General features: G+C 41.2%; 1 protein-coding gene across 4 annotated transcripts in view; it reads left to right on the top strand.

The window, feature by feature from the left end:
* The first annotated feature begins 329 nt into the window (after positions 1-329).
* Positions 330-17,233, top strand: part of PTPDC1 (protein tyrosine phosphatase domain containing 1) — a 31,562-nt gene continuing 14,658 nt past the window's right edge. For 2 of the 4 annotated variants that reach the window (XM_077924884.1, XM_077924882.1), the window contains exon 1: positions 330-549. The gene's annotated coding sequence lies outside the window, so the exon portion shown is untranslated. Of the gene's footprint in view, positions 550-1,221; positions 1,327-10,067; positions 10,085-17,233 lie in introns of those variants that run through there. The other 2 variants (XM_077924883.1, XM_077924885.1) reach the window with 2 other exon arrangements.

Raw genomic sequence — 17,233 nt, 5'->3', positions numbered from 1 at the left:
ATATTGCAGTGGGTTGGACTAGATGACCCTCCGAGGTCCTTTCCAAATTCTTTGATTCTAAGAGCAACGAGGCCCAGTTTAAACTTAAGAGCGCTCTTACTTTTTGCCGTGAAGCTACAAAGCCCCGCTGGACGAAGCGGGAGACGGTCAACCAAACCCCAACAGCCCCCCCCCCTCCGTGCCGTTTCCCCTCCAACAGAGCACGGGCGGCCAGCACCTGGCGCTGAAGAAAAGGCCTCCCTCCGCCCCTCCCTCCCCGGTTTCGTTTTTCCCGCCGGCCTGTCACCATGGCAACAAGCCCAAGCGAGGCCTGGCCTGGCGGGCCGCGCAGGCGCACCCGCGGCGCTTTTTTTTTTTGTTCGGAGGCCGCTCCTCTTGGCTTCGCCTCGCCTTTTCAAGAAGCCGCCGCCTGGAAGGCGGGACGGGCCCTCCCATCCCTCGGGCCTTCCCCAATGCCGGCCGGGCCCGGCGCGGAGAGGAGGTCCGGGAGCGCCGGATGGGGGGTTTCTCCGCCCCGCCGCCGCCGCCTCAGAAGCCGACCGTGACGAGGTGGGTTCGCTTCCGCCGCTTCGCAGGATATGCTCCCGCGGCGTCTGCCCTCCCCCCCCCCCACACCGGAGGGGGGCGGCTCCCCGAGGGCTACGAGGCGAGGCTCTCTCCAGCCAGCCTCGCAGCTCCCCCGGTGCCGCTTCCTCGGTTTTCGGAGCCCTGAGTTGCACCCCCCCACACACACCTATAAGCTTTTCTCCCACCCCACAGACGGCTTCCTCTGCTGCCCCAATGCGCTTCTCAGGTGGCCGTCAGGGATGCTGCTGTGCGGGTCACTCACACGCTGGCTGGCCACCTGCCATGGATGCTCGGGTTGAGATTCCTGCATTGCAGGGGGTTGGACTAGATGACCCCGGGGGTTCCCTTTCAAACTCTACGATGCTTATGATTCCATGACCCACCCACTCATCTTCCAGGCGGCTTCCCCACATAGGTAGGGTTTACCTTTAGTTCCTAGGCAGCGTCTCACTCCAAACAGGGGAGCCCTCGCCCCTTCAGTGATATGGTCAAAAAAGCTTGGGGTGGGGGGTGGGGGAACAAACCCAAACTAAATCGGGAAATCTGGAGACAAGAGGATGAGGGTTCCTCTCCTCTCCTTCTGAAGAGGCACGTGGCTGCTTGGACTCATGCCCTTTGGCAATCGGGTGCTTCAGACTTTTTGTGTTGTTTCAGAGAATTGGCCACCAGATGACAGTGGGAAGATAGAAGCTGTGGAAAGCAAAAACCTTTTCAGACAACGTAGCACTACTAAAATACTGTCTCCTGTCTGATCTGAAGGTACTTTGTCACCTGCCTTTGTCAAGATGCAAGGCATGTAACTTGCATTAAATCCATTTAGTGTGGATAACCTAGGTATTTAGGGGATGTTTTCTACAGACAAATAAAAATGCTGTGAAATCCTTTATGTGATGAAATGATAGGAGGGGGTACCTTTTTGTATTACTTGCAAAAATATCCAAGCACTGAATATGCAGTGCACCCTAAGGCAGGGGTGGGGAACCTTTTTGAGCATGAGGGTTCCCTGCCCTCATGGGTGAGGCTCTTGTGCTGGTAATGGGCAGAGTAATAAATATAAATTTACCTTTCTGCAGTAGACTAGTTTATTCACATAAAAACATGCAGTTCTAAGAATTTTGTTGGAGTAGAAAACCTATAACTGCCTTGAAAAAAATAACTGATAATTACTGTTTCTTTAAACTTTTAACACCTATGCATTTCTAGAGAATCCAAGATAAATGTTATGGGTGATATCCAACTAAGTCATACTCAAAATAGACCTATTGAAATTAATGGACTTGATTAATTTCAGTCTACTCGGAGGCCATGTACAATGTAGCCTTTGCGAATCACAGGGCTCATTTTCTCACAGTGTTCCTTTATACATGGTGGTTTGCAATTGTACACACCTCCCTGTGATAGTGTCATCTAAATTGACAGCTCCTATCTGTGTTGTCTGTACATGTTTTCAAACTAGTGTGCAAACTATTCCCTTCCCCTCATTTGGTATTTCCACAGACTTTAGAAAGAGAGGGTCTGGAAACTGGTATATTGATGTACAGATGATATATATTGGTATACAGAGGCGGCTAATAGTGGCCACTAATGAAAAACAATGGGTTGGATTCAATGAGCCCTGCTCAGAGTAGCCCCAATGAATAGTGGCCACTAATGAAAAACAATGGGTTGTATTCAATGAAGTAGCCCTGCTCAGAGTAGCCCTAATGAAATTAATCGACCTAACTTAGTCAATATTCATTAATTTCAGTGGTTCTCATCTGCACTTAAGTTATTTGTCAGCAGGACAGAGAGAATGACCTCTCTAGAAGATCTCAGTGCCTAGACAGGCTTGCAAGGAACAAGATGGTCCTCCAGGTAGCTGTTGAGAAGCCCTTGGACATACTTGGGAGTTATTTCTTACATGCTAGCAATTTAAAGTCATCTAAAAGCTATAGACAACTCTTTGTGTTTGTGGTTTTTCATCAGCTCTGATAATTTAACTATTTTTTTCCAGTTTATGAAGGAAATGGGCTTAGGTAAGGGAATTGATTCAAACAAGATTAGTTTTTACTTTTGCGTATTTGACAGCTCACAGCTTTACTGGCAGTGTCAAAAGCCTGATTTTATTTGTATCTCACTAATGGCTATGGGAAGTGTGTTCTGCTTAAGTTAAAGCTTTTCCTTTACATGTTCACTGATTATACTTGTGCTTTTAAAAACAACTTGCATCTGCCCAATTCTGCCAGTAATTTTTCCTGTAGTCTAGCAGAAGCTTTTTAACTTCAGAACCAATCGCACTAACATTAGACATGTTAAAAGTCCCATGATTTCAGTGGGAGATAAGCATACATTTTGTTCTCATGTTGAGATAAATTAGATTTAGAAATGCTTAATCTGGATAGAATTGTACCACTGTTTGACAATTTTAACGATGAGTTACCATGGCCTCCCAATTGGGTTAGTGACTGCACTGGTGGGATTTAGCAGCACTGAAGTATTTGTGCTTACTCAAATAAGTAGCTATGACCTAAGACACAGGGAGTACACATATGCGGTGTTATTACATAATAACTTTTCTTCTTGAATCCTTTGCTCTGGAAAAAAACATGTTTTTCATTCGTTGATATTTGTGCTTGTGCTTGAGGTATTAGAGCTCTTGAGGCTAAATGTTGTGCTTACTTAACCTAGTTTTGTTTGACAGAGCTATTAGAAAATAAATAAAAAGTGAGTGTTTTCACATATACATTGTTTTTACTAATTAATAACAAAAATTATTTATCTGGTTTTGGTTTCTGCCTTGATTTTTTTTTTACTGTTATTCACATAATAACAGCAATAAAACTGATTAGCTTCCTAGCTGATTATGTGGAGCTAATTATTTTTTTCTTCTGCACAGTTCCCTTGACTCTTGGTGCTTAGAAAGAACTTATTGTTTCTAGCAAGCTTTCATCCCAGTTAGTAAAAATTGGGCCCCAGGCCTGTGGGATAATTAATCCCAGGGTGATATATACAAGCAATATATATAAGGTGATACATACAATTGCTTTTGAAGCAATTTTCTTTCCCTTCTTTCTCTTATCAACAGTTTCTGTAAAGTCCTTTATGGTAGCAAGGGAATATATAAACAAGTGACGCAATGCTTCAAATTTCAGAATTAGCTGGATGCAGCCAAAGTTCTGAAGTGCATTGTTAGCTCTCTCTTTTTAATCCATTTTTTAAAAAGTTGCAAAATGCAGAACTGAAGAATAAAAGAAAAAATTGAAAGAAAAAGAAAGAAAAAAAGAGAGACTGATATTTGATCACTATCCTGTTTAGGTATATAAGTATAATATATGCGATGACCCAATAATTTCAGTTGTTTATAATCCCAGTGTCTTTGCTGGCTGGTCAAATATAAGCATTTAGCTGACACACTATTTTCCAGGCTTATTTGCTGTTCAGGCTTAGGTCTTGGGCAGGAGTTTTCTTGCTTGCATAAAACGAATAGATACCTCCCTCCTAAAGTTCTGTGAATATACGTTACTGTATTCCAAAGAGAGTAGGCTAGGGTGAATACAGTGGCAACTATGTGCTGTATCAGCTGTAGAAAAGGAGCAGCCGGAAGGTCAAATAAAACAGTGCAGTAAAGTTCACTTCTGTAGTGTGTAGAAGAGTCACAATTTCAGCCAGTGTGTTGTAGCAGTTCAGACTAGGACTGGGGAGACGCAAGTTAAAATCCCCACTGTGCCATTAAGCTCTTTCTGAGTTGCTTTGAGCCAAGCACTAGCTTATTTTACTGCCTACTGCAGCAGACACTAATAAAAAGACAATTAACAACAAAATAAAAACATATGTAAAACATGCATCGTCTTGGACCATCTTGGTCTAAAACTTGGACCATCTTGGCTGTGAGTCCGGGAAAACCTGCTCCATGCCTTGCAGGCCCTTTTTCACCTGGCCTGGGAGAGCAGGGCCCTGACTGATTCCAGCTACAAAACCTGAGGCTATTGGGCTGGGGGGGGGGTTAGGGAGTTTTGTTGGTTTTTTCAGCTATTGCTGTTAATTATTTGTATCTTTATTTTAGATCTTATGATTTATGTGGAAATTGTTTGATTTTGTTGTGTATTTTTATATTTAGTGTTTATGACTGCTTTATTATGTTGTAATTATTTATTTTTCCCACTTTGTAAGCCGTCTTGAGCATGGGTTGAACTATGGAAAGACGGCATGCAAATAAAATTATGTATGTATGTATGTGTGCAGACATTTCTGTTTTCTGATTCTAATTTGGCTAATACCTGCTCTGTGTTTTATCTGCTGCCTTATATTACTGGTGACGTTTTGGTTTTATTGTATATTTTACTGCTTTATTTCTTATACCACCCAGGAATGTATTGAATAAAGGGCGGTATACAAATGTTTTTAAAATAGAAGAGAATGAATGAATGAATTTACCAAAGGGATGCCTTACAAACTTGCCTTATCAGATGCTGGCAGCTGCAGTTTTTAAAAACAAAACAAAACAAAATACCAGCCTGTTATTTAAGCAGCTGCCTAGTAGCCATGAGGTGAGTGAGTGGGTTAGTGGAAATGGAAGGACCCTTTTTTATGCCCAACAGACTGCTGGAAGAGGGTCTGAGCTCTCCATCGCTCCTGTGCCAGCCCCCAACAGGCAAGTAACATTTATAGGGATATATACGAGGTTGCTTTTACCATGCTCAGCCTAGTTAACGTAGCTTTATCTTCCAAATTCTGTGTTTAAAAGTCACAGGAAGAAGCAAAACAGTCTAGAGGGGTAGTACGAAAACATAATCTTTTTTAACATAAATATTATATTGTCAATATTAGAGTGTGAAACTATAATCACTGTTCCAAAGTGGTAAACTTCATTTACCTCTTAAGAATAAAGGCGTGCTTTCTAGATAAGAAAGGCATTCTTATTTCAAAATGGTTAACTTCCTTTTCCTTTTCATTATTAACTTTTAATATAAGTGTTCATCAAGAAATGCTTGTTGGATACCTAAAATTACTGAATTAAGGTGTGTATCTCAACTGGCAGTTTTGAATTAAATAACTTCAAAAATAACAAGGAAGAATACTGCATTGCAATGGCTTACTATGACCTGTTTGTTTAAAACCTACAGTATTTATCATATAGGCCAGGCCCAAGAAAGCAGTATTTGGGATAACTATCTACATAGCACATTTAGTGTTCCGCATGTAGGTTGAAGAGAAAGTAGGCTGCTACTGGCTCCTCCCAGATTACCATTTACAAATCCAATTAACAACAGCAGAAACTGCAGCACCCAGCAGAACCCTTCTGTATTTCTACACTGTGCTGTTCTTGTGATTGGTCAAAACTGGTAGTAATGAAAGGATCAACTATTACCAATTCTTTTTACTGGGTTACAGGTAAGGCTAGCAAGCTGCAATTACTGTGAATGATCTGCTTGTAAAATAGGAGGTTAACATTAATTCTGGGCATTTGACATGTTCAGATACAAGAGAACTGTAAGCATAGAGGACAGTTCTAAAACAAGTTTTAATGATAAAGCTATTTAATACATTTAATCGTAGAACATAATGATTCTAATTCCCATGTAAAACTGGAAAAGGTGGGAAATGTCAGCTTTTTTTGTTTGTTTTTGAAGCAGTTAATGTATTCAGTTTTCCACACTCTTTTGTTACAGTTTTCTGTGTTAATTACTGGCTGGAAGCCTGTTCAAGATACTGTAAAATATTTGAAAATTGTTACGTTGCGTCCTACCATAATGATACTGACAGTGGACTACTTACTGCTAATTAATTTCTGTCATTTAGCATTCAAGTTCTTGCCGTTAATACATGGCAGTTTGAAACACTGAACTATCATAGAACACCACGTATCACCAATTAAATTGCATGTCTTTATTCCTTTTGTCTGCATTTGGTGCATATAAGCAGCCCTGGCTCTACCTAAACATGGTGCTTACTGATTAAGTGAAAATCAGTTGTGACTAAAACAGATGGTGAATGGTTTTTCATCAAATCCAAGACAATTTTCAACTTTTCTTCTGGTCCTTGTCTTACACATAATAATTATTTTTCTGCCACCATCTCACATGATTAACCTAGATATTTAGTCTTGTACCTTGTCTTTCATCTTAGGACAGGGATTGTACTGTGGCTGGAATGTTCCTTTTTAAAAAAAAGTTGGGTACATAAGCTTCAAGAATTGTAGTTTATGTACTTCCAGTTTTGTAACTGTGAGACTGAGGGGCTATAGCTGTGTATATAGAGCTTGGGCACAATGGTTCTTTTGCTGACCCTCACCTCAATACACCAATATTTCTGCTCTAGAAAGGGATTTCTCTGACAGATGTGGCACAACAACTATTAGCAAGCCAAGAAAAGGACTCAGGAAGTTCACGTTCCATTTACGTGTGTCCTAGTGACCTTTTGGCCAGTATTGAGCCAGCTATGATTCTTAAGCTCACTTTAACAGCTGGCAGGCAGCGTTGCAAGCGTGCACCTTTGGCACTTGCCTTATTTAAACTGCTGTTGCTATAGATGTATCACCATCTGTTCTTTCCATCAGTTGCAGCTGTATTAGCTAATATCTTTTCAGCGAATCTCTCTGGCAGCAGAGTACTGTGTCCCCCTAAAACTCTTTCCTTTGGAAGGCCCTCCAGAGCAACTTGAGAGACTTCTGCCAGAAGGGAAAAAATAAGTTGCTGGGGTGAGAAAAGGCACCCATGGACTCTGGCACTGGCTTCCCATTGCCTGCAGCAGTGGTTTGAGGCAGCCCTGGCAAGATGCCTTATGGTGACTTCCTCCTTCTGCTGCCATGGCTTTGCTTCTCCCCATTTGCCATTGTTTCAGTGTAACTGCCCTTTCCTGCTCTGCTTGTCTACCCAACTGCTTGCTTGGTGAATGGAGCAGCTGACCACACTTTTCTCTAGGAAAGTGGTAGTAGCCGTCTGGGTGCTCCGCTACCAAATGGAAAATGGCGCTGGCAGGAAGTCAGAAAACAACTCTTTTATGTGATCACTTAATGCATAAGTTCCTTTCCCACTTCCTGTCAGTACCATTTGCGAAACAGATGACAAGTAGTCGGTTGCTCAGGCTGCAATATCAGTAAAACCACTATCTGAAGCTGTGCAGCTGGATTTTAAATTGCATTCCTTGGAACTTCATCACTTCCAAGCAGTGGTTCTCCTGAGATATTTAACAAAAGCATAGCAAGACCAAAGGCCCATCTGGTCTAGCATCCTGTTGCTACAGTGATGGACCAGATGCCTATGGAAACCTGCAAGCAGGTTAAGAGCCCCATAGCACTCTTCCCATTTGTGTCTTCCTTTATTTTACTCAATACGGTATACACACACAAAATAAACAAATATCGCATTAGTCTCTGAACTGTCCTGAGACCTCCGCGTATAGGGAGGTATATAAATTCAATAAATAATAAATAACATCATTTTACATAACCTTAGAGCATTAATGGTCAGTATAGGCTCTCTACAGACATGTTTGTGAACTTAGTGGGAGAGATTTGCTATCAACTTCCCTTACGTAAGAAAAGAAGGGGGACCAGGTTTCATCATTATAACACCTTTTGCTACCCTTCTAAGCCCAGTTAAAGGTAAAGGTAAAGGTACCCCTGCCCGTATGGGCCAGTCTTGCCAGACTCTAGGGTTGTGCGTCCATCTCACTTAAGAGGCCGGGGGCCAGCGCTGTCCAGAGACACTAAGCCCAGTTCTAAGCCCAGTTAATCGCTCTGAAATAGCCACATTCCAGATATTTTTGAATCAAACTTCAAGGGGTAGCTCAGCCTGGAATTTCCAAAAATACGCTATCACCAGTTGTGCAGCCGTCAGGAAAAAGAAAATTAGATCTTTATGTTGAATAGTGAGATCAGAATCTAGATTTAATGAGAGCAGAGTTAAAGCTAGATTTGGCGAGAGAGGTGTAGCAATTTTAGAAATGATACTGAAGACCTTTGTCCAAAATGTGTGGACAAATTTACATTCCCACCAAGCATGAAAATATGTTCTCCTATTCCCACATCCCCTCCCACAAAGAGGGGATAAGGATTTGTTGATTTTTGCTAAGCGAACCAGAGTCCAATGCCACCTGAGGACGACCTTCAAAGAAGCTTCTTGAAGGTGAGATGAAATGGTTCTTAAAGGTGGGGTCCTCCATATGCCTTCCGACTCATTATCATTGATTTCTTTGCCTATTTCAGTCTCTCATACTATGTGCAAACCTTTTTCATTCTCAATGTAATAGTCCATGAGCACACCATAAATCAATGAAACCACACCTTTCATATCACAGTGGGATTCAATACACCTTGTTTCAAATGTCATAAGAGAACAAACAACTGCAAATGAACAATATTGGAGAATCTGGAGCCAGTTGGGGTGCAGATCATTGAGATTTTCCTTTAACCTTTCTTTACCTATTGCTTTGCCTTTATAGAGTGAGTATAAGCCTCTGTTTTTCCATTCTTTGTATGCCAATATTTATCTTATTGATAAATGGCAGATAAATTTATCTGCCTTGATAAAAGGCAGGATGGTCTAGAAAGGGAGTTATCGTAATGGCGACGTTCCAGAGGCCAACATTTTCCTTTGATTTTTCCATGTCAAGATTGTAGTTTTTTAAAAGGGATTCAATTCCCTTTATCACCGAATCTAATAATTTAAAGAAGGGAAGTGCTCAGAATGCTGGCATGGCTGGGGCAAGTTCAATATGGACCCAGGGATCTTCTGTTTGGTCCCAATCAGTGGGATTAATGATTTCATTTGAAATGCCACTTTATCTACAACATGCTGTTACATGTGTAGAGTTTGTGTGTTCTTCACACATGACCCTAAAACATGCTTTGAGAGATGGGGACTTTTATAATAATTTAAGAATAATTTATTATTTATACTCTGCCAATCTGGCTGAGTTTCCCCAGCCACTCTGGGCGGCTCCCAATCGAGTGTTAAAAACAATACAGCATTAAATATTAAAAACTTCCCTAAACAGGGTTGCCTTCAGATGTCTTTTAAAAATAGGATAGCTGCTTATTTCCTTGACATCTGATGGGAGGGCATTCCACAGGGCGGGCGCCACTACCGAGAAGGCCCTCTGTCTGGTTCTCTGTAACCTTTTGCAGGAGTCACAACTGAGTGCCGTTCAAAAGATCTGTTTGAACAGTTCATTCATACCACACCAAAGGTTTCTTTGGATGCTAAAGAGAAGCATCCATTTATTATATAAAAAAACAAAAGAAATAACGGTGCAGCATAAATATAAAATCACAGGTGTTTTTGAACCAGTGTCTTAACACATCCATACTCTAAAGAAATAAGCGGCCCTAATCTACAATAGAAATAAAGCAGTGGACCAATTGCCCGACTCAGTAAATGGCAGCTCTCTGTGTTACTTGTTCTTCTATATGCTTGGGTTATTATCTGTTTGATAATGCTTTCTGCTATTTTACCAGGAACAGCCTGTCATTTCCTGGATCTTCCCTGGATCCCTTTTTAAAAAAATGGTTCTATATTGGCCACTTTCCAATCCCCAGGTATGGAAGCTGATCTTAGGGACGTGTTACTTTAAGAACTCTGAGGATTTGTTCATTTTTAATTTATTGGTAAGGTGAGAACTGCTTACCACTGTTTGCTTCAGTTCAGGCACAAGAATCTGGCCTACGTTTTCTGCAGTGAAAACAGTTGCAAAGAATTCAACCAGTTTCTGATTTTAGAAGTCTGGAACTGAAAGTGAAAATAAATAGCTGTGACTATGGACTGGCCAGTACAGTTAAGCACACTTTAAGCCCATTGAAATCAGTCAGCTTAAGCAGGCTTAACTCTGTGCTGGACTGTAGCCGGTGAGACTTGCATCCCATGATATGACTTGTATGATAAGGCTGCACTGTTTCGTTGCCTAGCTATATTAACAGCAAGGATACTACTGCTTAGTGCTAACAAATAAAATGTATAAAATAGATATTTGGAGAGTTAACTAAATTATATGGGTATTAATGGTAAGACAACAAAAATGGATTTTGTGAGTTCTTGCAGTAATAAAGGAGAGCCTTGGAGGATAAATACCCACCATTTATTACGCAGTGGTGGGAAGACCTCCATACCCTTGCTACGTATTTGGATGGCTTATATTGAGCTATATGTGTAAACTAAGATGGGTGTATTGAAAGTTATTGTATTGTTTTCCTTTTAATAATTTTTCAATAAAAAAGCAAAAGAAATTACTTTCTTGTGTTTTAAATAGTATCCCGTGTGACCTATTTTGATTTCTAAGATTGTGTGTAAGCATTTTTTATACTGTCTATATGAATCACTGAGAGTAAGTGGAGGTGTGTAGACTTGACCCAACCATGGATGAGTAAAAAAAGAAAGAGGTAATGTGATTTATTTATTGTTTTATTTTCTTACATTTATTTCTGACCTTTCTTCCATCATGCAACGCAATATAAAGTGTGTGTGGTTTTGAGGTAGTCTCCCAACCAGGCACTGCCTAAACTCAGTCCTGTGTGGCTTCAGCAAGGTGCCATACCATACCCGGAGAACGTCATGATCCTTGTCTGTTATATAACATCTCCACTATCATTGCCCAAAATGTTAGATAGATGGATACAGATCGATACATTGTGGATTTATAATTCATTGAGATAATCAATAGGTAACTGAAAATAAATTCAGTAATTTTTCACCAGTTCCATTTTTGGAGGGTAAATTCTGACTTGGATGCCTTTTGCCTGCTAACTAGCACTCTCCTTGTGCGCCAATCCAGCCAGGTGCTCCATGCTTGTGGAAGCAGACTTCTGTGTTGTGCATGCCTTGTAAGATAGAGTTGTCAGCAGCTGGACTGAGGGAGAATGGTGGGGATCACCCCCCCCTAACCTTCCCGAGAAGAGGAGGACAGTATAGATTTATAACAGTGTTTTGCAGAAGGTCATAGTTCAGAGACTGCAGAGGGGAGAAGCTGGGAAATAATGGGAGAGGAACAGCAGGAAGAGGATGCACCAGGGGAGAGACAGCTGACAGACTCAGTGTCTTTAGAAATATTCCTGCCCCCCTCCCCCGGGACCAGGCAGGCATTGAGAGTAGTAGAACAGACAGCTCAGAGGCAGAAAACTCAGATCAGCTGACTCAGGGATGACATAGAATAGAAGAGATTCAGGGGTGGGACTTTACTCGGAGCAATGCCATTATCTAAGAGAAACTGCTTTTCTTCGTCTCTGTGAATATTGAATAAAATATTTGGTAAGAACTCTTCTTGTTTATCTGCTTCTTGGCTGCCACCGTGGGAGGGATTTGATTCCCTGAAGCCTGACAAGAGTTGTGGCAGAGGAATTCAAACGCCAGCCAGGCAGGGGTGGGAGATGATGCAGTGGCATAACCACCACAGCATCCACAGCTGCACTGCTCATGTTGACCCGGGTGGAAGGCAGGGTAGGCAAAAGTCTGCTCTGGACAACGCCAATCTGGAGTTGGCATAGTCACTGGGCCTGGTGCTGTTGGGTGAGGGCAGGGGGGCTGGTTGGGGATCCAGGAAAGCCCATACCAGTTCAGCCCCATCCCTGGAGCTTTCCATGGGTTACTGCCAGTGGGAAGCCTGCCAGACATCAGAGCAGCGGCTGGAATGTGGAGCAGGGAGCAGTGCAGTAATCCTGGGCTAGGTGGAGGGAGACCTCCACTCCATCCGCATGCATTCTAACCCAGCAGATCATGGTTTTGGATTGCATTTGCAGCCCGTCCAGTCTAACAGCAGAGCAATGTATGTAGCCCTTTCAAATAACCACAATTCTACTGATCAGGTCAATGGGTTGTTGAAAGTTCCCTCTTTCCGTGCTTAACAGCAGATCAGTGGAACTTCGTCTATAAAGGCACAATTCGGCTGCTCCTTGCAGATTCTGTTGGATCAGAGAACTGGGACCTGCTTTGATTGAAATAAATAGAGCAAGGTTACAGCCTTGGTAAAATAGGGTAATCTCTCAATTTATAAAGACTGAAGCGGAGTTTCCATTAAGCAATTGAGTCTTGAATTTTGATTTCTGACTCTTTGCTCTTTCAAAAAATACTCTCAAAATTGTTCACTAAATGGATGAGGGATAAAGAAGGAAGTGCTATCAGTAAAGAAGTAGGATTAGAACAGTTGGCCACTTGTGCCCCTGCTCAGAGACTCTTGCCTTAATATATAGGAACCTCTCAGCATCATTTGCCACAGAAGCAGGGGTAATCTAGGATTTAACATATAACCTCTTTAATTATAGGAGTGAATCATTAGTTTAGCCCAGCAGCCTATGCAAAACCAGGAAATTATCTGGCTAGGCATTAAAGTTTAAGACCAATTGTTAAAAACAAAACAAGGAGTAGTGAGTTCATTATGTTGTGATGAAGTAATAAGAGCAATACCAGTGCTGTAATCTTTATCTTGTTTGGATAACTTCAAGAATGATGAAAATAATCTGAAGACTGTAGATTGTCCGAGAGGGAGAACACCCACCTGATACAAATTCTGCCCATTAATATGTCCCATTAATTAGTTCCAAGGAAGAGAGCAGCATGTTAGTGAAATGTTTGCTGAATGGTAGCTAGACACAAGCAGTGGAATAATGTTCTATTACAAACCATTTGATAGTATGCTGTTTCTTAAGAATAGCACAATAGGTGCCCTGACCATAAGTGATGTGTTTGTTCATGAGGTAAATAGGTAATGCATATATGTATTTGTATGCTTTATTTCCATTACATGTGTTAAATCAACAATGTGGGGAGGGTGTGGTTCAAAGTGAGGTGACACGTTTCTATTTAACCATGCTCCCGAGATTAATGTTTCTTAACTGTCATGGCAATGGAGGTGCATGTTGCATGGATAAATGTAGTTGATCTGATTAGTCCAATAACCTGACTATCTAGAGCCATGTGGCTTTATTAGCTCTGCAGGAGAATTAGGAACACGGCCTGAAATAACATGGAACATTGTTGTCTAATTATTCAATACCTTCCAAAATTATTTACATAAATACGTAATGAAACATTTGTTGATGCAAGCCTTTCGTTGGTAAATATAAATAATAGCTGTTTATACACTTTCTGTTCAAGAAAAAAAAAGACTTTTTGTAACATAAAAAAATATATATACTTCATTTTATAATAATAAATAAATGCAACTTTCATTGATACCTTCCTGGCCGCTCCAAGAAAACCATCACTCCTCCATTTCTGAGATTGGGCTGGCACAGTCCATTTTCCAGCCACTGTATGACGTTCATAGAATTGTAGTGTTGGAAGACACCCCAAGGGCCACCTAGTCCAACCCCATGTAATTCCCAAATCTCAACTAAAGCATCTATGACAGATGGCCATCCACCCTCTTCTTAAAAACCTCCACTGAAGGATTCCCTCTTGTGGGAATCTGTTCAACTGTCAAACAGCTCTTACTGTCAGAAAGTTCTTCCCGATGTTTAGTCAGAATCTCCTTTCTTGTAACTTAAATCCATTTGTTCAAGTGGGAGAAATCAAGCCTGCTCCATCTTCCATGTGGCAGCCCCTTACATATCTCCTCAGTCTCCTCTTTTCCAGACTAAATATACACAGCTCCTTCAATGGCTCCTCATAAGTTTCAGCTTACGTTGTCTTATGCAGAGTCAGACTATTGGTTTTTCTAGCTGTATTCTGACAAGCAGTGGCTTCCCAGGGTCTCCGAACAAGCCTTTCCCATCATCGTGTACCTGGCCATTTAGGTATTCAAAACGAGAGCTTCCTGGACACTAAGCTGTATGTCCCCCACTTCAGTCTTCCCTTGTCTTGCCCTGTAGTAGAGGCTGTTAAGTTAGTGTTATTGTGTTAGCCCAGGATATTTTGCTGCATGAAGCCGAGTCCAAATGGTGCCTCTCCTATTAGGGCTAACACTTTGCAAAGTCTTGCTGCACCATTCAGGCACTGGTTCCTGCCTGGATCTTTGACTTGCCACAGTGCTGTCTGAGATAGGTTACTTCACCTTTCTGCATAACACGGCCTGCCCCTGAGCCTTCATGTTCTCCATCTCAAGAAATAAAAAATACCCCTCTCAGACTTTACTACCCATCAGGGTTTTTCGATAACACATGTATTATATTTCAGCTATGCGTGTTTGAAGAAATGTAGCAATTTTGACAACTGTTAATGAGGATGAAACACCTTTATATATAGATAATAACTGAGCAATGCTACAAGAGGGGGGAATTGTGTTTCCTGACAATTTTTGATGTGGATATGCAAGTGAAGTTCTAAAGAGCTCTTGTTTTCCATTGTGATTAGTCATTGCACTTTCCTTTCTCATATAAATGCAGAGGTTGAGCATTACTCATAGTACAGAAATTGGAACTGGCTTGACAGTAAATTCAGTGCTCTCTCTATATATATATTTTAACCAAAACTTTGTAGGTTTCTGGAAGCTATTAAATAGCATTATCTGTATAAAAGAAAATGCATATTTAGGAGTGAGGGTAGAAGAAAATAAATCCAAATTTCTGTAAATCTTATTTATTTATCCCCTACATTTCCAAAGTGGCAAACTATACATAGGCCTAGTTTGCATGATCCAGTATGTCTCCTTTTACATAATGGGGCCACACAGATGTGCAGGCTCCTGGAAGGGAGCTCATAGAAACTTTGCTCTCTCTCCCCCCCCATCCTTTTTCTTTTTCTTTTTTATAATTTCTTATTATTTCGCACACAAAAATGAAATATAGAAATAAACTAATATCCATTACCTAGCAACTAAAAAAGAAAGGAAAAACAACAACAACACATTAAATAGTGCTCACAATACGTTTAACATAAAAGTGACTTTTTTCTATATAACTGACTTCCCTTCTACTCCTTGCTTCTATTTCTCATCAGTTATTCACTGCCACATTATAACATGTTTTGGTTTTGATATTATTTATTCTATCCTCTGTTTTCCATCGAACTTAAAACTCCTGCTGAAGTTATTCAAATGCTGCTACAGACTTCAAACTGTCGTTACTATTTTTCAGATAAATTTTAAAAACTTTCCATTTTGAGATAAATACTTCCTTTGATTTATTTTTTATTCTTTCTGATAAGTTATCTAATTCTGCATATTCAATCATTTTTTGAGTCCACTCTGATCTAGAAGGGACTTCTTCGCTTTTCCAATTTGTCGCAATGAGTATTCTTGCTGCAACGTTAGCATAAGGAAAATGTTCCTTTGTTTTTTTTAGGGATATCCGAATCTGTGATTCCCAGTAGGTAAGCCTCTGGTTTTTTGCTGAAAGATATTTTAAACATTTTTTCCAATCCTTTTTCCACCTAGCCATGCTGAGGCTGTAGCGAGTTGTCCGAACCAGGGTTTTTGGTTAATCTCTCTCCTAACCATGAGCTGCCATCTAGAAGAAACCATAGTTTGGCTTAATGTGTTGTGCAAATCAGGCCAATGTAAAATGTGTAATTATCATTCCAACCCATTAGAGAACAAACGTACTAAAACTCTTTAATCATATGTGTATTTTTTTATGGAACTAGTTGTCAGCACTGAGAAATGCACATTAAATACTATTCTGGGTACTTCTACTGATTTTATGCTTTTTTAATCACATGTTCATCCTTCCTTTCCTCCAGAGGAGCTTTCAAGTGCCTCTTGTTTGTTCTCACATGTATGTAAACGTGACAGAGCGGCTCTTAAAGAGAGCCTGCAAACTTGTTGCAATAGAATGTGACTCTTTCAGTAGAGAGCAATTGACTGTGTTCTCTGCTGTGGGAAAAGCTTCCGTGTGCAAGTCCTCTGGGGATATGATGTTTCAGGTGACAGGACCTTTTTAGATGCATCTAGATTAGATCTAAAATTGGCATAAAATTTGCCTTCTTAAGAGACTTTATTGTGCCTTACCATATTTAATTTGGAATCGCAGCTCAAACCTCACATTTTCTGAACTAGCACAGAAGTGCTTTTTAACAGTTTAAGAAGGGACAGAGTGGTCATCTACTGCATTAAATTCATTGGCAGTAGATTCAGGACTGAGAAAGTACCGTACTTCTTCCCTTAACACAATTCATTTACGTGGTTTCACTCAGCAGTTTCTACACATTGCACCATCTTTTGCTTATGGTATTGATATGAGTTTGTAGGTACCATACACCCATAATCATGTTGTTGACTCTTCATGACCCCATGGACCAGAGCACGCCAGGCACTCCTGTCTTCCATTGCCTCCCGCAGTTTGGTCAAACTCATGCTGGTAGCTTCAAGAACAGTATCCAACCATCTCGTCCTCTGTCGTCCCCTTCTCCTTGTGCCCTCCATCTTTCCCAACATCAGGGTCTTTTCCAGGGAGTCTTCTCTTCTTATGAGTTGGCCAAAGTATTGGAGCCTCAGCTTCACGATCTGTCCTTCCAGTGAGCACTCAGGGCTGATTTCCTTCAGCGATCAGCCTTCTTTGTGGTCCAGCTCTCACGTCCATACATCACTAAAGGTAAAGGTACCCCTGCCCGTACGGGCCAGTCTTTCCAGACTCTAGGGTTGTGCGCTCATCTCACTCTATAGGCCGGGAGCCAGCGCTGTCCGCAGACACTTCCGGGTCACATGGCCAGTGTGACAAGCTGCATCTGGCGAGCCAGCGCAGCACACGGAACACCGTTTACCTTCCCGCTGGTAAGCGGTCCCTATTTATCTACTTGCACCCGAGGGTGCTTTCGAACTGCTA

This window comes from Podarcis muralis, chromosome 2, assembly GCF_964188315.1.
Source record: "Podarcis muralis chromosome 2, rPodMur119.hap1.1, whole genome shotgun sequence".
Taxonomy (NCBI): domain Eukaryota; kingdom Metazoa; phylum Chordata; class Lepidosauria; order Squamata; family Lacertidae; genus Podarcis; species Podarcis muralis.
This window is presented reverse-complemented; position numbering and strand designations above follow the sequence as displayed.